Raw genomic sequence first — 22135 nt, 5'->3', positions numbered from 1 at the left:
TATAGTAATAAATGAATAATTTTTCATTTATGAAATAAATTAGTTAAAGATGCAATTTTATCGTGTTTAAAAATAGATTAAAGTGATAATATTGACATTTTTACATCATAACCACATTTTCTGTTGTACCTTCATTTTCTTTCCTAATTTGCAACATTTTATTTCTTTTTTGCAAGCAACCATTAAGACAAGATTGTTCAATTTTGACAACCATTCAGATGAGATTATTCAATTATGAAATTAACCCATTAGATGGTGGTAACTACACTTAGTGATTCAAACGTTTTTTATATTCTTGTAAATAACTACTACCATCTCTTTTCTATTTTTAGATGATTCCGTGATTGACAACCATATTGCTTACAAAATCCTAGCATTTCTTCCATTTGAACTTACTGTAATAAAGCTTACTATTAAGCCTAGCATTTGTAAAATCAAACTTCATTTAAAATCGTGTATTTCTTCTCTTACCTTAAAAATCCTTTTTCTTTACTAACTCTCTAGTTTTTGAAAACATAGAAATCAATGCTATAAAAAAAATTGAGAAATAATAAGTGTGATTCCCATAAAATTATGTAGAGTTTTGAATCGAGGAGAAGTGTTAAAATTAAACTCCAGGGCTATTTAATAACCACACAACATAAGATTGGTGTGCCTACACCGTTACAACTTAATTTTCTTTTTCCAGTTGGTCTTCCCAAAATATATAGAATGCCAATAGTTATCCATACAACTACTATTTTGTCTCCCGCTTCATTTTCTCCATTCGACATCTAGGAAATAAGTTGTGTGTGTGGGTGTCCATGTAGCTACTGCTATGAAGGGTTTTTAAGTTGATGTTGAAATCATAGAAAAATTAAATGACATTGTTAATGAAAAGAAACCATATTATTAGAAAAAGACATCAATGAAAAGAAACCGCATTATTAGATAAAGATATCAACAAAACTTGAATTCATTGTAAGGACCAAATTTGAAAACCATTCTTAAACAACAACAAAAACGACCAACCAAGCCATACAACAACAACACTGCAGATGTGTATTACATATTACAATATTTCCCTATTAGATGTGGAAAACTTTCCTTTTAATTACATAATTTTTTGAATCTATAAAGCTTGAAGTTTTTAATGGAGATGAAAGTCTATTGATAGTGTTCTTTGATTGAGCAATGTTAAGAGAAAAGTTCAATTCCCTTGGCTATTGAAGCTATATATTTATTTTTTTGGTTTGGTTTAAATTGCTTGAAGCTTAACAAAATATATAGTTTCAATGATGTAAATTCAAATATTTTTGAAGATTATCTAATGAATAGAAGAAACATATGGTTACCTTTTTTCAATAGAATTTGAGAAAAATGTTTGCCTATTTACTAAATTCTATTAAGATTTTATAGTGTTTTAATGTAGCCACTTTTTAAATTTTAAAGATTCAGGAAACCATTTCATTTTGACATTTTTATTTTTTTTTATAAAGAGTTTATTTAATATACACTTGTTAATAGAAGTATATTTTTTTTTTTAATTTTTCATCTTTGAAGGGTTAGATAAATATATGCCCTTCCAAATAAAATTAAGACCAGCGCTTCAAATTTGATCACTGCTTGAAACTACGTTGTGGTGACGCGAGGTGCTTTTTTCATGCAAAGTGACACAATCCATCCATGATCAGATTCTCATATGTGGTTGGTTATATTGATTCCAAGATATTCATGAACAAATTTTGTGTGGTGTCAATTAAATTAATGTGCAACACCTTCATTGGTGTGAATCAAATTGGTTTGATATTTATTATTGGGTAATTATTAAAATTATATTGATTAGATATTTTTGTTGGGTTAAAAATTGAGAATATTTATTTATTTATTTTATAATTTTTTAAAAAGAAAAAAAAAATTGAAAAGAAATATGTAAATTTATTTATCAGAAAAGACGAATAAAGTTTATATTATATATGTTGAACATATTTAAGTACTCTGTTTCATGATAGTGCAACTAGGCTTAAAGGTCACAACAAGATGTAACCACGCATACCCATTAAGAAACACGAAAAAGACTAACCAAAAAACCAAAAAGAAACTCAAATGGGTGCAAATATATACAAGTCAGTAAACCCCAACTTTAACTAGGTGTAGGTTGGGCACAAGTCGCCCAACAAGCCTAAAAAAATGAGACCAAAATAGGCCCCAGAAGAAATCGAGCAAGCGCCCAAGCAAAAACCCCACAACAACCCAAGCGAGTGACAATAACATAGAAACAATGATGAAGCATCACAACAACAATGCGTGGAGAAGCATAAAACATGGCACACAACTCTACCCTCTCAACTCCCCACACTCATTCGAACAACACCGACAACGAAGAAACCCTTACCACACCTAAGAGAAATAGGGTAGAAGGAGGATGACAACCCACTAGCAGGCAATAGCAAGCAAAGGAAACACTTGCACCCAAGATCACCAATGAGCCCGTGCAACTATTGCAAAGAGGAAGAAGAGACCACAATGCTAGGGTTCCAGCCACCAGACCCCCTTATAGAGGAAACATAGGAAGAAACCAATCAACAAAGGGAAAAATTGATAGAGCAAAAATGTAGCATATATAATTCAGATTCCAGAAAAAAAAAAGAAAAAAAAAAAAAGTATTCAGAGCATTTGTTTAATTTTTTAAAAAAGAATTTGAAAAAACCTATTGTAAAATTTCCATCAAATAAAAATTCACAATTACCAAAACTATAAAATAATCCAATTATGGATCACAAAAAACATCGACCAAATCGTAACGATGTGATTAAATTATGGATCACAAAAAACGTCGACCAAATCCTAACGATGTGATTAAATTATGGATCACAAAAAGCATCAACCAAATTCTAACGATGTGATTAAATTATAGATCACAAAAAATGTCAAACAAATCTTAATAATATGATTAAATTATAGATCACAAAATACGTTGACCAAATTCTAACGATGTGATTAATCCAAAACAATGATATCTAAATAATCCAATTATTAAAATTTAACAATTAAAAATATTATTCATAAATTAGCTGATTTAATGTTTTTAAAAGTGAAAATATCATTTCATTTAAAATTAGCTAATCATCAACTGCCAACTAAATAAATAGATAGATTAGAATTTGTAGAGTTTACATTAAATTGACCGTAACTACATTCACCTATCACCTAATTGAAAGATCAAATTGAAATTGCATGAGATCCATTCACTTGGGAAGTGTAATCAATTTTGATGGAGACGTCCCTTTCCAAGTCGTTTGAAAGCAAAGGTGATATGGAGTTATTATAAAACTTTGATGGAAGGTGTGCCCATCTCCAACGACTTTGAACAGATTCGTGGATATGTTTATATTAATGAACAGATTATGTTTATTGTCAATTAATTAACATGATAGCGAGGCTCTTTCAACGTTTGCCCATGTGAACCATGTTTGGTGTTTATTAAAATGGTTAGGTATATTTGTCATATAAGATTAATAAATCATTTTGAAAAACATTAGATCATCATATCAATACCTTGTCCAAAACGATGGTCTAATCAATGACAAAGGGGTTTAATAGTATTTTCAAGAAAATGTGATTGTAGTTCTTATATTTTATCATTCTTCTCTATCTTTTAGAGTTTTATGGAGGAGATTAATTATTATTTTTGGTTGTGTGATTTTTTGCGAAATTCAATCATGTTCAAGTTGTATCTGGATTTATTCTAGGTTGGATTTGTTCAAAGAAACACCATTATCTTAAGTATGGAATTCTTGTATTTCTTAGGTTTGGAGAGTTAACTTCATTTCTTTGATCTTTTGTTCTCATGTTTAAACTCGAGATCCAACTACTCATTTTAATCCAAGCCTTGGAAATCACTTCATAAAAACCTTAGGAGTTGACCCATTATGGCTTGAATCTGAAAGTAAAGGGCCCATAGTCTTCTTTTGTCTACAATTTTAGAAAATAAGTCTATGATTGGATCCAATCCAAGACAAAGAATGGAAAGAGAAAGAAAACTTTTGTTCTGGAAAATTGTTGTTGATTAGGAATCTATTCAATCTTGCTATGTGACTAGGATCCACTCTTTTGTTGCTCCAAGTATATATATTATTAAGGGGTTTAATATCAATTAAATCCAATAAGGAGTTGAACTCTTACATCCTTTCCCCCAAAATATCACTAAATGGATGAGCACTTTTTTTCTCCTAAGGGTGAATGGTAGTATTGAAATCCCCCCCACAAATAGAAACAATTTTCACCAAACCCATATTCATCCAGATTGCATAAGGATGACTAGCATTTTAATTTCTCTAAGAAGCGATAGGAATATAAATATTAATCACATTGAATGCCTTGTTTCTTGAAATATTCCAAAGATGAACTGTTATGCAATAACGATACTTCTCTTGATGTAATATTTGAAACATTGAGAAAGACCAAAGGGGATTTAGTCCCCTGGAAGAACCTCAAGATCCAACTATAGAAGTATTGCTTCCTCTCTATATAATATTACATTTTGAAGGGTTTCCTGTTCGCCCAATTTTGTCTCTTGGAGAAGTAGGATTTGGTGTTTTTCATGCTTGACTAAGCTACAAACTTATGATTCTATCTTATCACTTCCCATCCCCATACAATTTCCACGACATCAAAATTCATTATTTACTTATGGATTTTGTAACTCCCCCTTGAGAGGGAGGTAGACCAACCTTCTTCCTTGTAACTCACTATATTTGATTGAAGATACCTTCAAGGGTAGGCTATTTTCCTAATCTCTCTATTATTCTCTCTATTATTCTTCCTTCCTACTCTTTTAGTAACTCTTCCTTCACATGTTTCCCTTCCAATTTCCCATTTTATCCCAACATTTTGGAAACCCTTTTTTGTTGCTTCAGGGATGAAATTATTTTCTCCAAGAAGTATTTTAGGTTCTGATGAAATGCTTTAACTTAGAAACATTTCCCTAGTAGGAATATATACCATATATCCATATCATGTAAGATAGCCATCCTTTCTTTTTCCTTAGTTCAATTTCCCGAGCGTTACTCATTGAGTTGTTAGCTAGTAAACACCAATGGTGGTCCCTCTAGCATGAGCATGGATTTCATATATTTACTAAAAGCATCAGATTCAAAAATAAAGGAATGTATACCATATATCCATACCATGTAAGATAGCCATCATTTATTTTTTCTAAGTGGATTTTCCCAAGTGCTACTTGTTGAAAATGGCAAAAAGAAAATCCTGATTTAATTTTCCCTTGAATTAAATTAAGAGAAAATTGTAATTCCACGTCACAAGACAACAAGAATGAGTTAACTAAGTTGAATTAACTTAGTTGGCTCAGTTAATTCTAGTTGAGGGCCTAGCTTGAGTCATGTATAGTGGCTCCTAAATTTTAGGATCCTAGGTTGAGTTTAATTTGATTTGTACTAATTTAATTCAGTGAAATTGAGTTAAAGTCAGTTAAACTAGTTCCAACTGTTGGAGGAACTAGTAGGAGGTCTATCAGTGGGTTGGAGCTTTAGTGTTCAACCAGTTAACTGATAAATAATCCATAATTAACTCATGCATGCATGAAATTCGAGTTACCCTATTGAGATTGGAGTTCAAGAGTAGTGTACTATCAGTTGCATAATTTTCTGAGTTGTACAGGTGGTGCATGCAGTTAGAGAAGCGCCTATAAGGACTGCACAATTCTAATTGGGAATTTCCCTAATAATAGGGGGCTAATTCCAAAGGAAACAATGCAAGGAAATATGAGTTTGGAAGGCAACATAATTATCTAAGTATTGGCCAAAGTTAGCTTGTGAGATAGTCAGATAGCTTATTCTAGTGCAGAGATTGTTCAGGCTTGAACAAACATTATATTTCTTCTCTATTTTCTGAGTAATGCAATATATATATAGGAAGGGGTTTTGAGCAATTTCTTTCCCTTTAGATAAATCTATGAGAATAAGTGGTTGAATCTTGTCTCATGTTTATGTTGTGTTTTCTCAATCGACTAATTGTTTCTGTTGATGAGTAGAGTTGATTCAAGTCTATTGTTTTAACAAATTACATAAGAGGTTTGAATCTACAAGGAATTTCTAAATGGTATCAAAGCAGCGAATAACAATAGAAGAGAAGAATTCGAGTTTGACATTGCAGGTGAATCAAATTTGCAGTATCATTCTTCAGAGCTAGCATGATGTCATTCTATGGATTGAGACTTGAGTATTCCCTCGAGGGTAGCTCGAATTATATTTCTTGGAAGGACAGGATGGAGGTAGTGTTGGAAGATAACAGGCTAAAGGAATTCATAGACAATGATATTCCTAAGCCTCCAACAACTGATTCTCAAGATCTAGCAGAGTGGAAGAAATGTGTGGCAAAGGCGAGAAGGATCATACTAAAAGGAGTTCAAGATCATATTGTCTCGAATATCCATGGGAAGAATACCCCATATGAAATTTGGCAAACCTTGATAGACTTGTTTTAAAACAAAAATGACCATAGGAAGCTGGCACTGAAGGACAAGCTTCGAAATATCAAGATGGAGAAGGGCAACACAATACCAAAGTACCTGAGAAGGTTCATCCAATGTCGAGATGAACTTGGGAGTGTTGGTATTACTGTTTTTGAAAATGATTTGGTAATCCTAGCATTTCTAGGCCTTCCCAAGAGAAGGCACAACTACCAGGATTCGGTAAATGGGAGGGAGAAGCTACCAAATTGGGAGGGATTGTGGTCCAACTTGGTGTAAGAAGAGATAAGGCAAAACACCAGAGTTGGAACCAATTCCAAGCATGATGATGAGGAGAACTATGTCTTGGATGGAAAGGAAAAGAAAGGTAAAGGGAAGAATCCCAATCCAAAGGAGATTCTGGTTAGGTAGGCAAGAAGAAAGACTTGTCGAAGATTAAATGTTTTCACTCTCATGATCCGGGACACTATGCCACGAAGTGTCCACACAAGAAGCCCTCAAGAGGAGCAGCAGGTGAAGCTCTAACTTGACAATTTGAGTTGGATTTCACACTCATTGCATGCATGGTGACATCAGTGATGGGTAGTGTGTGGTATCTAGATAGTGGAACCTCATTCCATATGATGGGAAACAAAGAATTTTTCAATGACTTGGAGGAGAAGGACCTCCAGATGCACATCGAGATGGGAGATGATAGAAGGTATAGCGTGACCAACATCTGAACAAATACTTTTCATAGTGAGTCTGGTTCTCCTCTCACATTAAAAGATGTCATGTATTTCCGGGTCTAAAGAAGAACTTGTTTTAGTTTCTATGTTGGAAGACCTGGCTACGATGTGATATTTAACAAAGGAAAGGATTTCCTTATACATATTTCCATGGGACAAGTGAAGCGGATTGGGGTTTGTGTGAAGAACCTTTACAAATTGGATGTAGAAGACTGTGCTGCCTTAAGAAAGAAAGCAGAGAAGGTGCAAATCCGATACATCAATGAATTATGGCATAGGAGACTTTGCCATTTGCACCATGGAGCTTTGAAGACCATGTAACATATTTATACAAGACTTCCCAAGGGTGCACTAGAGTACTGAGATACATTCAAAGGGTGTACACTAGGGAAGTACACCAAATCCACCTTTCATGATAAGGACAATAGAGTGCAAGAAGTCCTTGAAAGAGTTCACTTAGATGTGCGTTGACTCTTCTCGACAGCCTCCACAACCAAGCACATGTGTTATGTTATATTTGTAGATGCTTTCTCACGTGAGTGTTGGATTTTCTTCTTATAGAAGAAACACCAAACATTCTCCAAATGTTGTGAATTTAAAGTACTTGTTGAGAAAGACACTAGCAGGAAAGTGAAGGCTCTCAGGAGTGATAACGATGGTGAATATGTGTCGAATTAGTTCAAGAATTTATGTGCAATACAAGGCATTCGACGAGAGTTAATAGCACCCTATAACCCACAACAAAATGGGGTGGCTGAGAGGAAGAACAAAATTATTGTGGGAGTTGCACAATCAATGTTGCATGATCATGGCCTACTGTTTCACTTGTGGGCTGAAGCATGCAACACAACGGCATATGTGCAAAATAGGAGTCCTCATCAGATTCTGTTATGAAACCAGCTCACAAAATATAGAAGATATAGATCAACGCCTTAGATATAAGCCTCTTCGAGGGGGCAACCTCCTTTAAATTACACAAATGAACAATTCTTGGATGATACAAATGACAAGACCTCCTTTCTATATATAGGAGTCTAAGGGGTCATAATATAATCAGAGCTGACATAAAAATAATAATGTAAGCGCACAATAATAACAATATGGGGACTACATGGGCACAACAATATAATAAGGGGGTTATACTAATAACAATAAGGGGTTACACTAGTAGTATAGGGACCTAACATGCCCCTCTCCTTCAATAAGTGTTGTCCTCAACACTTAAGTAGTTCTTGATGCTTCTGTATAGATTCTTGTCCTCCCATGTGGAATCTTCAGCGGGTAAGTTCTTCCACTTGATGAGATACTCTGAAATTGATCTATTTCGTAGCTTTCAATTTCTCGGTTCTATGATTGCTTCAGGTTCCAATATGATTTTTACTTCCTTGTCAAGTTCTCGCAATACTGTTTGAACTGGGATCTTCTGAAACTTTTGAATGAGTTCCCACTCCTTTGGGCATATGGATATATATAAGGCCTGATGTTTGGAGGAACACTTTGTGGAATCAAATGAATAGCTTGATCATGATCACGAATAGGTGGGAGGCCTTTAGGAGTCTCAAATACCTTGGAATGATTGTCCAAAATGTTTTGGAGATGTGGAGAAATACATGATTTCGATGTGGGATCCTCTAGTGAACATAATTGTGCAATTACACCCCATTGTTCTTTATTTAGAAGCTTTGTCATGTTATTAGAGTTGATTATCTTTCTTGGTTTTCCTTCGATACCAAAAAAATTTCAAGAAAATTTCTTGAAAATTAAAAGCTATCGTACCCAAATATTGTACCCATTGGACTCCTAGTAAAACATCAGCACCACCCATTGGAATGGAAAGCATTGGGCTATTCAATACATATTCTCCCATGGATAGCTTGATATTATGGCACTTTCTATAGCAATTTATGATTCCTCCACTTGCAACCATCACTTGACACTCCGATGCTGGATATAGGAAGCAATTCAATTCCTTGGCTATCTTACAATCAATAAAATTATGGGTACTGCCTGAATCAATCAACACTCTTACCTTTTTCTTCTTGATATGTCCTTCTATGTTGATAGTTTGAGGAGTGGTAATTTCTTCCAATGCAATACAAGATATGGTTGGATTAACTTCTTGAGACTCGATGTGATCTTTCAATTCTTGAACATTTTTCTTCTTGATATGTCCTTCTATATTGATAGTTTGAGGAGTGGTAATTCCGTCCAATGCATTACAAGATGTGGTTGGATTCATTTCCTCTTTCTCGATGTGATCTTTCACTTCTTGAACCTTTTTCTTCTTGATATGTCCTTCTATCTTGAGAGTTTTAGGAGTGGTAATTTTTTCCAATGTTTTACAAGATATGGTCTGATTCATTTCTTCTTTCTCTGGGGTTGGTTGCTGGTGTATATACTCTTCTTTTGATGTTTCTTGATCCTTTTTTCCTCCTCTCCACAATCAATGTAAAATAATTTCTTCTCAGCACACTTATGACCTTTAATGTATTTGTTATCACAATTGTAACAAAGACCTTTTTCTCTTTTTTCTTCCAATTGTTGTGGTGTAACCCTTGTAGGTTGTGGAAGGCTAGGAGAAACAACACTTCCATTTTTATAGTTGTAAGGGGTAGACTTCCTTGTTGCCATAATTTTTCTTTCCACTTTGTAACAAAGCCATTTTTCTCTTTTTTCTTCCAATTGTTGTGGTGTTGCTCTAAATAAGGTGTTGCTCTTTGTATCCTCATAATGTGCTATCATTTCCTCCTTGAAAATTGACAACGTAACAAGTTGTTTACGAGAACAAAGCCCTTTGTACCATAAAAATTGATCCGGTTCTAAATGAAGATGCAATACATACCTTTTGTAACAGTGGTACACCATGTATATCAAAATATTTCTCCATCTAAGTATCCAATTTACGAGATCCTTGCCATCAAACTTCCTCATCTCGATTTTTCTTGATTTTAGGAGCTCGATCTTGAAACAACTGTAACTTTGTAATTTTAGATCTCCAAGATCTAAAATTTCTTCCTGCGGTAGGTATCTGAGTTCTCTTTCTAACCCCGCAAGTGTGATCAGAATTTGATTATCCAAGAAAGAGTTATGCCAAATCTCCCACAGTGACCTGATTATAGACTAGTTCATTAGAGCGAACTTGTACAATGTGCCACGTCTCATTGTTTTTACCTTGGTATCTGAAACTAGTATACAAAAAACTAAAGGTAGTCCTTTTTTTGAAACTTCTTACTATATTTCAATCTGATGCTCACAACAAAAGTTATGATGATTTTCCCAAGGTGCCCTGTTTGGAATGTAATTCGGGGGTTTGCAAAAACCCTAAATTCCTGAGATTATATCTCTGCAAATATACTGAGACAGGATATGAAATTCAGAGCCACGATTCAAACTGATTTTGTCTCAAATGGGTTTTTTCTTTAGCTTTTGAAACTTCGTAGAAAAAGAGTTATAGCGAAAATTCCACGATGACCTGTTTTAGATGAAATTCTGGAGCTTGCAAAAACCCTAACTTCCTTAGATCATATCTCTGAAAATATAGTGCAAAAGATATGAAATTCAAAGATGAGGTTCATACCGATTTTGTCTCCAATGGGATTTTTTTTTAGCTTCTTAAACTTCGTAGCGAAAGAGTGGTAGCGAAAATTCCATGATGACCTATTTTAGATGAAATTTTGGAGCTTGTAAAACCCTAACTTCCTCGGATCATATCTCCGCAAATGTAGTGAGACAAGCTCTGAAATTCAGGCCCGGAGTTCAGAACGATTTCTTCTCAAATGGGTTTTTTTTGTAGCTTCTGAAACATCACAGAAAAACAGTTATATTGAAAATTCCACGATGACCTGTTTGGAGTAGTGAAACCGTAGAATCCAAAGCTCTGATACCAAATGTTATGAAACCAGCTCACAAAAAGATAGAAAAGATAGATCAACGCCTTAGAAATAAGCCTCTTCGAGGGGGAAAACTCCTTTACATTACACAAATGAACAATTCTTGGATGATACAAATGACAAGACCTCCTTTCTATATATAGGAGTCTAAGGGGTCATAATATAATCAGAGCCGACATAACGATAATAATGTAAGGGCACAATAATAACAATATGGGGACTCCATGGGCACAACAATATAATAAGGGGGTTGTACTAATAACAATAAGTGGTTACACTAGTAGTAGAGGGACCTAACAGATTCTCAGGATGAGTACACTAGAAGAAGTTTTTCAGGGAAGGAACCAGATGTGTCACACTTCAAGATATTTGGTTCATCAGTTTATTGTCATGTTTCGAAGGATGTAAGGAAAAATCTAGAGTTGACAACTGAGTTGGGAATATTTGTGGGGTACATTGATATGCCTCACAACTATCGAGTGTACCTTCCATCTCACAGGATGATAGTTGTTCGTAGATATGTGAATTTTGATGAAGAGAAGACCATGATATGTTCCATTGAGAAGGAGCTTCAGTTGCATGCAAATGAGGATCTTTTGGATCCAAAGGAAGAACCTCAGGATGTTGTGGAGTAGCCACAAGAAGAGGAGCAGAGAGTGGAAGAAACCACTCATGTAGAGACATCTAGAGATGGAAGGAAGCGCATCATGGAAGTTGACAGATTATTGCATGATGTTAGAGAGAATGTGGGAGCACCCACATCACAACACAGGAAGATGAGGTCACCAGATTGGTACACGGGGTACATGGCTCTAATGAGTGAGCTAGTTGAGACAAAACCATCCTCATTCGAGGAAGAATTGTAGAAGCCAGTATGGGTTGATGCCACGGTAGAGAAATATCATTCCATAGTCACAAACAATGTTTGGGAAGTTGTCCCAAGACCAAATCGAGGTGGATCTACAAGGTGAAGCAAGTAGCAAATGAAAGCATCAAGAAACACAAGCCCAAATTTGTGGCCAAGGGGTTCTCTCAGGTGGAGGTAATTGACTATGAGGAGACATTTTATCTAGTTGCTAGGTACTCTATAATCAGATCAGTTCTATCTCTTGCAACACATATGGGATGGAAGGTACATCAAATGGATGTGAAGACATCATTCCTCAATGGAGTGATTGAGGAGGAGGTGTAGATTGAGCAACTGGAAGGGTTTTAGACCTTTGACAAAGAGTCGCATGTGTGTAAACTCAAGTGAGCTTTGTATGGATTGAAACAAGCGGTCCAAGCTTGGTACACTAGGATTGACAGTGATTTCACCAGGTTGGGATTCACCAAAAGTGAAGCAGATGCAAACATTTACCATATTGTTGTTGAAGGTAAATTATTGATTATAGTATTATATGTCAATGATTTAATTTTAGCCAGTGATGAGAAGTTGATCAAGTCTCACAAAGAGGATTTTGCAAGAGAATTCGAGACGAAGGACCTGGAGCTCATGCATTATTTCCTCGATATGGAAGTATGGCAAGGAGATGGGGAACTTTTTGTCTCTTAGGGAAAGTATGCCAACATGATACTGAAGAAGTTCCACATGGAGAGAAACAAACCCATGGAGACTCCTCTAGCAGGGAATTAGAGGAAGGAAGATGCTACTTCAGCTGAAGTAGTGGAGGCTACCACCTACAGGAATTTTGTGGGTTCACTTATGTATTTTGGTGAACACACGACCAAACATATGTTGTGTAGTTAACCAACTTAGTCAAGCAATGGTTAAGCCAACCAAACTGCATTGGAATGCAACAAAACATGTTTTGAGATACATTAGAGGCACTACTTAGTATGGTATTTGGCACAAACAGATAGAGGGAGTGAAGCTACAAGGCTTCACAGAAGCAGGTTGGGTAGGTAGTCCATCAGACAGGAAGATCACATTAGGAAGCATCTTCAATATTGGGTCAGTAGCAATTTCTTGGTACAACAGGAAGCAAAGATTAATTGCACTCAGTTCAGTAGAAGCAAAGTACATGGATGGTAGTCAAGCAACTTGTGAAGCTATTTGGATGAGGAAGATTCTTGTTGGGTTATTTGGTCAGATGATGGATCCCACTGTGATTTACTGTGACCACCAGAATTGTATCAAACTATCTGAAAATCCAGTTTTTCATGATCGGTCCAATCATATCGACATCTGATGTCACCATCTACAAGATTGTGTGTAGAGGAGAATCATATTGTTGGAGTACATTCCCATAGAGGACATGGATATTTTGAAAAAGGCATTGTCAAGATGAAAATTTGAGTTCCATAGAGACAAGATCGGGGTAGCAAATAATTCCTTTCTTATTGAGAGGGAGTTTTGAAAGTGGAAACAAGAAAATCCTGATTTAATTTTCCCTTGAATTAAATTAGGAGAAAATTGTAATTCCACATCACAAAACAACAAGAATGAGTTAGCTAAGTTTAATTCACTTAGTTGGCTCAGTTAATTCAAGTTGAGTTCCTAACTTGAGTCATGTAGAGTGGTTCCTAAATTTTAGGAGCCTAGATTGAGTTTAATTTGAGTTGTAATAATTTAATTCAGTTAAATTGAGTTAAAGTTAGTTAAATTAGTTCCAACTATTGGAGGAACTAGTATGAGGTCTAGCAGTGGGGTGCAACTTTAGTGTTCAACTAGTTAACTGATAAATTAACCATAATTAGCTTAGGCATGCATGAAATTCGAGTTACCCAGTTGAGATTGGAGTTCAAGGGAAGTGTACTATTAGTGGTATAATTTTCCGAGTTGTGCAGGTGGTGCATGCAATCAGAGAAGGGCCTATAGGAATTGCACAATTCTAATTGGGAAATTCCCTAATTAATAGTTCGCTAATTCCCAAGGAAGCGACGTAAGGAAATAGGAGCTTGGCAAGCAGCAAAATTGGCTAAGTATTGGCTAGAGTCAGCTTGTGAGGCAGTGAGATAGATTATACTTGTGCAGAGATTCTTCACGCTTGAACAAGCATTACATTTCTTCTCTATTTTATGATTAATGCAATACAGATGGGAAGTGGTTTTGAGAAGTTGCTTTCCCCTTAGATAAATCTATGAGAGTATGTGATTGAATCTTGTCTCATGTTTATGTTGTGATTTCTCGATCGATTAATTGTTTTCGCTGATGAGTAGAGTAAATTCAAGTCTTTTGTTTTAGCAAATTACATAAGCAGTTTGAATCTACAAGGAATTTCTATACTACTCATTGAGTTGTTTGTTAGTAAACATCAATGGGGTTCCCTCTAGCATGAAAATTGCTTTCATACATTTAGTAAAGGCATCAAATTCCAAAATAAATTAACTCATAATAATATACCAACATTTTGGAAACCCAGTTTTGTTTCTTTAGGGATGAAATTCTTTTCTCAAAGAAGTTTTTTAGTTTGTGATGAAATGTTTTAACTTAGAAAAATTTACCTAGTAGGAATGTGTACCATATATCCATATCATGTAAGATAACCATCATTTCTTTTTTCTAAGTGGATTTTCCAGAGTGCTACTCATTGAGTTGTTTGCTAGTAAACACCAATGGGGTTCCCTCTACCATGAGCATTTCTTTCATACTGTTAGGGTCCTATGATTCATAGGATCAAATGATGATTGAGTATTTTCTTTCAGTATATCCAATTGTAAATAATACTGCATATTGCAAATTACTTCCTAGAAAAAATAGAAGAAGTAAAGAAATGGGTTTGTAAGACAAAATATGCCCTTAGGATAAAGTAATTATGTTTTAGCATAAATTAATTTTGTTTTAATAAATTTAATCGTGTAATTTAAACACGATTAATTAATATGTAATAAAACCCGCAAGCGACAAAAGGCGATTGTCATATATCTTAAGTTCTGCGCTCCATCTGACAGTTCAATGAACTCCTCGTCAGATCAACGGTTGGCAATGTTTTTCAGCCCCCCCTTACCCACCTTACCTTTATCCATGGGGGGGTCCGAAAAGTGGTTTCCTCCCCGTCAGTCCCACCCCTACGTGTCACCTTCGCGCTATTTCGTACCCCCCCCCCTTCACAAACCACTTACCACTTCGACCCCCCTCTGAAATCTGCCAACCTTATCCCCCTTTCCCACTAGCTCTTCCCATGTGCTTCCCTCCACTCCTATCCTGACACTTGGCCATGTCCATTACGTAATTAACATTTGACTTCATTGTTACTCCTACATCACTCACTACCTGCCACTTGGACCGTTGTCCCCACTCACCTCCATGTCACCTCCCGCCTCCACATCATATGTTCGTTTCATGGTCATTTAAAACTATGTTTTTCCCTATACAACACAGTAATTTCAAACATGGTTTACAAAAATATGAGAACGAATTTCAAAAATTGAAAGAGGTTTTTACTCATAACATCCTCGTGTACAAAAACCTCTCATTTTTCTAACAACTATTATGGTTTGTGATATTCGGATGAAGCTTTGCAGGAATATTTTCTTGAAGTTTCCTATTTTTAGTAAATGTTTTCAAATGCGGTTTCTGAGCCGATGGAAATGAATTTTCAAAAAATGAAATAGTTTTTTGTTTCTAACATCCTAATGTAAAAAAACCTCTCTTCGTTTCCTAACATATATTATGGTTTGGGATATACAAAGGTATCATTGGACCCATTTTTTCAGAATTTCGGGAGGAAAAAGCTCATGTACAGTAAGTGACTTAGATGCCACCTCATCATATAAGAGTTGCAATCAAATTCGAATTTATCTTCTTTATCACCAGAAATCCTCAAGGATAGTGCCAGAATTCTTCAAATAGTTTTATTTGCCTTTATTTGTGTTCTATTTTTACAATCAGTTTAGGATATTTTGAAATGAATCTTGATATTTTAAATCAAGATATTCTGTAATAAATTTATATAAATACTTCATCATTTTAAGTAAGAGATGTTGTTTTTTTCATTCGAGAAATCTATTGTACTTTTTTCCATTTGATGGGTTGATCAGTAATAAAAAGGACACTCTTCACAGGATTCATGTGTTGGACTATTTGGTGAAGTGCTTCTCTCACTATCTATGTGTTTATTTCCTTGTTTCCATACTTATATGTTCTTAAATCTGAATTATTTTACAGAAAGTTGATGAACATAATTTGTTGAAAGATACACTCTGACTCTGGCTGTGGATAATTTAAATGTTTTCTTCTGATATCAAGTCAAGAAATTCTTAATTTCTCTTTAACTTCAATTGAACTTATATCTTTTCTTCCATTCCATTTAATTCTAGTATAAAGGATCCAATTAATCTAGCTACCTTGCCCTATGAACCTCCTTTCCAAAAGATGAAATAGACCCCTTTTAAACTGTAGACTCCATAACCTAATGGAAGTTTTAGGCACTTAATCAACCAATCCATTTTAAAATCAAACTTCAAACCTTCATAACTAGCCTAATATCTAATGAAACAAAGTTAAATTTCACAGAGAAAGCGCTCTCTGAAGCTAGTAGGGCTAGATCCCAGCTTCCGAAGTGGTTATTGGTTACCTTTGTGATTTTCTTCTGCAACCTTGGAAAATTACAGAGTGCTAACATTCTGGCGACCATACTGTGGACGAACATTTCATGTTCCTCAGAAAAGTGTATCAAGTTCCAAATCTCATTATTGATGGTGGATAATGATCAGACACAAGAATGCTGAATAATTCACCTGGAAACTCCATGTTTCAAGTATCCAGAGCTTCAAAGTTTTCAAGGTGACTTCGCTGTTAAAGAATCCAGATTTGCAGAAAACTCATGTTGACTCCACTACATATTGATCAGATTTCTTGCTAAGCAACATGATAGGGTATGTGGCAAATCTTCTATCTTGTGAAGTTTTAAAAGAATTCAAGGATAAATTAGTCGATTTTCAAATTGATGAAGATTTTTCAACGACCGTGTTTCATTGTTTGAAATCGAGCAAATTTTCTCCTGAAAGTAAAGTTTGTTTTCTTGAGTTAGTTGTTGAAATATTCGAGAAGGATATTGAACTTTTGGATTTTCAGATTTAGTCCTATAATTTCTGAGATCCTAAACAATTCTTGGAAAATCTTCCTTCTCCAAAACAAGAGGAGATTGTATTGCCTTTTGATTTGCAAATTGATGAGAGTTTTTTTTTTTGAAGATAAGGCTGAAACTAAACAGTTGGAATCAAGGTTTAACCTTGAGAATACAACTGATGAAATCATCCATGCTCAATCGATTAATGAAGGCCTATAAGGTAAACTAATTAATCATGCCTTTATTGATCCTATAGCAAACTACATGGAGGTTCTTTTTAGCTCAAGTGTTCAATCATGTTTTCATGACCAAATCCAACAACAGTTTCCATTGCACTCTACAACTTTGATTTTATGGAAAAAAAAAAGTCAAGTTGTCCTTTTGATTGTGCTAACAAAAAGTCAAGCAACCCACTTGTTTCTGCAACTACTTGACTGGCTTCATTGGCACTTTTGTATTATTTGATTCAGCTTGATTTTCAGCAGTATAAGATAGGTGGAAGTGTGCAAATAAGCTTAGTGATTTGAGCATTTTTTCAAGCATTTTTTTTAGTTTCAGTTTCAGATTGCATTTCATATTTCAGTTCAGTGTGTTTCAAATTTCAGTGTGAAACATGGTTTTGATTTCAGTTTGAGAGTTTTTCAGTAGCATAGATTTTATGGCAGAATAGGTTGCAAGTTTTGGGATCAACCCAATGGATTAGGCTACTAGTCTACCATTCTTGACACCTCACAAGGAGAGTGCCATCCCCAGCTGGAGCCACTGTTAGGGTCCTATGATTCATAGGGTCAAATGATGATTGTGTATTTTCTTTCAGTATATCTAATTATAAATAATACTGCATATTGCAAATTGTTTCCAAGAAAAAATAGAAAAAGTAAAGAAATGGGCTTGCAAGACAAAATGTGCCCTTAGGATAAAGTAATTATGTTTTAACATAAATTAATTTTGTAATTTAAACAAGATTAATTTAATATGTAATAAAACCCATAACCAACAAAAGGTGTCTGTCATATCTGTTATGTTTTGTGCTCCATCTGACGGTTTGATGGATTCCTCGTCAGATCGACAGATGACAAGGCTTTTCGCCCCCCCTTACCCATCCTACCTTTATCTGCAAGGGTGGGTGTCCGAAAAGTGGTTTCGTCCCCGCCGGTCCCACCCCTACATGTCACCTTCGCGCTATTTCTCACCCCCCCTTTCACAAGTTGCTTACCACATCGACCCCCCTGTGAAATCCGCCAACCTCCCCCCCCTTTCCCGTGTGCTCCCCTCTACTCCTATCCCGACACCTAGCCATGTATGTTACGTAATTAACATTTGACCTAGCTGTTACTCCCGCACCACTCATTGTCTGCCACTTGGACTGATGTCCCCACTCACCTCCATGTCATTTCTCCACATCACCCTTGCGAACCCCACTTCATTTCCACCAACCATGTGCCTCCACATAAACCCCCACCTCCATGTCACCTCCCGCCTCCACGTCATATGTTCGTTTCATGGTCAGTTAAAATTATGTTTTTTCCCTATACAACACATTAATTTCAAACATGGTTTACAAACATGTGATAACTAATTTTCAAAACTTGAAAGAGGTTTTTGTTGATAACATCCTCATGTAGAAAAAACTCTCTCATTTTTCTAACATATGTTATGGTTTGGGAGATTTGGATGAAGCTTTGTAGGCATATTTTCTCGAAGTTTCCTGTTTTTAGTCTGTGTTTTCAAATACGGTTTCTGAGCCGGTGGAAATTAAGTTTCAAAACCTGAAAGAGGTTTTTATTTCTAACATCCTCATGTACAAAAACATATCTCTGTTTTCTAACATATATTATGGTTTGGGATATACAAAGGTATCACTAGACCCTATTTTTCATAATTTCGGGAGGAAAAAGCTCATGGACAGTTAGTGACTTGGATGCCACCTCATCAAATAAGAGTTGCAATCAAATTCGAATTTATCTTCTTTATCACCAGCAATCCTCAAGGATAGTGCCAGAACTCTTCAAATAGTTTTAGTTTCCTTTATTTGTGTTCTATTTTTACAATCAGTTTAGGATATTTTGAAATGAATCTTGATATTTTAAATCAAGATATTTTGTAATAAATTTTTATAAATACTTCATCATTTGAAGTAAGAGATGTTGGTTTTTGCATTCCATAAAGCTATTGTAATTTTTCCATTTGATGGGCTCATCAGTAATAAAAATGACATTCTTCACAAGATTCATGTGTTGGACTATTTGGTGAAGTGCTTCTCTCATTTTCTATGTGTTTATTTCTTTGTTTCCATACTTATGTGTTCTTAAATCTGAATTACTTTACAGAGAGTTAATTAACAAAATTTGTTGAAAGATACACTCTGATTCTGGTTGTGGATAATTTAAATGTTTTCTTCTGATATCAAGTTAAGGAATTCTTAATTTCTCTTTAACTTCAATTGAACTTATATCTTTTCTTCCATTCCATTTCATTCTAATATAAAGGATCCAATTAGTCTAGCTACCTTGCGCTATGAATGTCCTTTCCAAAAGCTGAAACAGACCCCTTTTAAACTGTAGACTCCATAGCCCAACTGAAGTTTTAGGCACTTAATCAACCAATCCATTTTAAAATAAAAAAATGAACCTTCATAACTAGTCTAATATCTAATGCAACAAAGTTAAATCTCACAGAGCAAACCCTCTTTGAAGCTGGTAGGGCTAGATCCCAGCTTCCAAAGTGGTTTGTGGTTACCTTTGTGATTTTCTTCTGCAACCTCGGAAAATTACTGAGTGCTAACGCATACCTTTAGTAAAGGCATCAGATTCCAGAATAAAGGTCTTATTGAATTCTAGTAGATTAATGTTGATGTGCTTCCATGTCACACATAAAATCAAATGATTATTGAACAACGAGCTTTTAGTCATTTTTAATGTTGTAAATTATTTGTGCAATGGAAACAATAATGGTTTCTCTTTTAACATGGAGAAGAGAATAAAAGGCATTGGAAAGGAAGAAATTTTTCATTTTCATGTTCTCATTAAACAACTCTATGTCTCAGCTTTGTTCAACATTTTACGTAATAAAAAATAAAGGTCATATGCCAAAGATATTACCATTTTCTCAACATATCTTGATTTTTTATTTTTGAATCATTTTTTTCACTATGCATGTCATTTTTCTAATTTCAATTTTCTTAACTATACATTATTTCATGTGGAATTACCTAACCTTTTCTCTTTTTTTACTTAGTCATTTTCCAGGTTGTGTGGAAGCATTCCCCCACTACATATTCCTATTCACACTCCTTTCTCCACACATAACCATCCCCTCCTTCATATTCCTCTTCACACTCCTTTCTCCACACATAACCATCTCCCACTACATATTTCTCTGCACACTCCTTTCTCCATGCATAACCATTTATTGTACTCCATCCTTAACCATTTTGAAGGATTTCACTTCATATTCCTCTACACACTCCTTTCTTCACTCATAATCATCCCTCCACACGAAATCGTTTACAATAATCCATACATAGCCATTTTCAAGAATGTGCTTCATATCCCTCTACACACTCCTTTCTCCACACATAATCGTCCCTCCACACATAACCATTTACTATATTCCATACTTTAGCCATTTTCAAGGATGTGTATAAGGTTTCACATACCACATCCTCTGCATAACCCTAACCTCTACACAATCTTAACTTCCACACACCTTCACATCTCTACATAACCCTAACCTTTGCACAACCTTCTACACACATTCACACCCATTCTTAATTACTTAGTCATTAAAAAAATTTCACTTCACTTCCACCTTCACACTTAAGTCTTTATTACTTGGTCATTTTTACACTTGGAAAGTATGATCTAGACATATTATGGCATGACACTTGGCAATAATTTGGGAACCAAAAACTACATTATGCATAAGCTATGCAAGGTTCCATGTTTCTTTGTGCTTCATATAAAAATAATATAGGAAACCCATTGTTTTATAAATCATTATAAATTCCCTCCCATAATGCATGTGGGATGAGTAGGGAGGATTTATAAATCAAATGGCCAAGATTCATGTGGATAAGATCAATGGCTTTTGAGTCACTTCATGTAGATCAACAGTGTCTGATTCATGGAATTCCAGATGTCATAATTTGAGTTCTTGGTGTCCACTTTCAACAAATGAGAGCTTGTTAGAAATATAAAAGAATGAAGAACATGTTGGAACTATTTTTCATGGCTAAAATAACATCTATAATGCCTAAACATAAAATTAAAAAATAACAGTGTTGTGAATATTTCAATCTTATCATCCATTTATTTTTTCTTCAATGATTTATTAAAAGGAAATTTTGAACTTCTAAATCACCTCCCAATTTGGTCGATGCATATCTAATTTGACATTTATCGAAGGAATTTTACCTTTTTACACAAATGGCTAGAAAATATAATCATAAATTAGTTCTAAGAAGATAAAGAGAAGACAATAAAGGAGATGCCAAACATAATGAAAGAGACTCTTAATTTTTTGGCTCTTGAGATTTTCATGCTAGAGTTTTACTTTATTTTGTTTTGTCGAAGGCAATCTTTAATTTTCAAAGAATTTTGTGAGTTAAATAGCTTGACTTTCCCTTTTTATCTTTTCTTCTCATATTTCTTTTTAATAGGTTATTCTATGTATGTTAGAAAAAAATATTAATCTAGGTTTGATTATGTTTTCTCCATTTTTCTGAAAAATTTCATGACATTTCACGCCAAGGGGAATAACATCCATAACTTGTAAAAATTGAATGAAATTTAACAATGGTTTACCCAATAGTCTAAGGCATTGTTAAACTTGTCACATTGGGATTTTATTGAAAGAACTACTTTGCATTTATAAATTTATATCGGGATGTATTAATATATCCTTGTGTACATTGTCCCTCTGCAATTTTATGAGTGTTTTGTATTTTATTTTGAAGCAATTACCTCTATTTCTTCCCAATATTTAATCATCCAACTTTATGAATTGTCTTATATATTTGTAAAACTAAATCCT

Source organism: Pinus tabuliformis, chromosome 6 (genome assembly GCF_031772625.1).
Source record: "Pinus tabuliformis cultivar Carrire ecotype Pingquan chromosome 6, CPIR1, whole genome shotgun sequence".
Classification (NCBI taxonomy): domain Eukaryota; kingdom Viridiplantae; phylum Streptophyta; class Pinopsida; order Pinales; family Pinaceae; genus Pinus; species Pinus tabuliformis.
The sequence above is the reverse complement of the archived record's forward strand: the minus strand, read 5'-3'. Positions refer to the sequence as shown.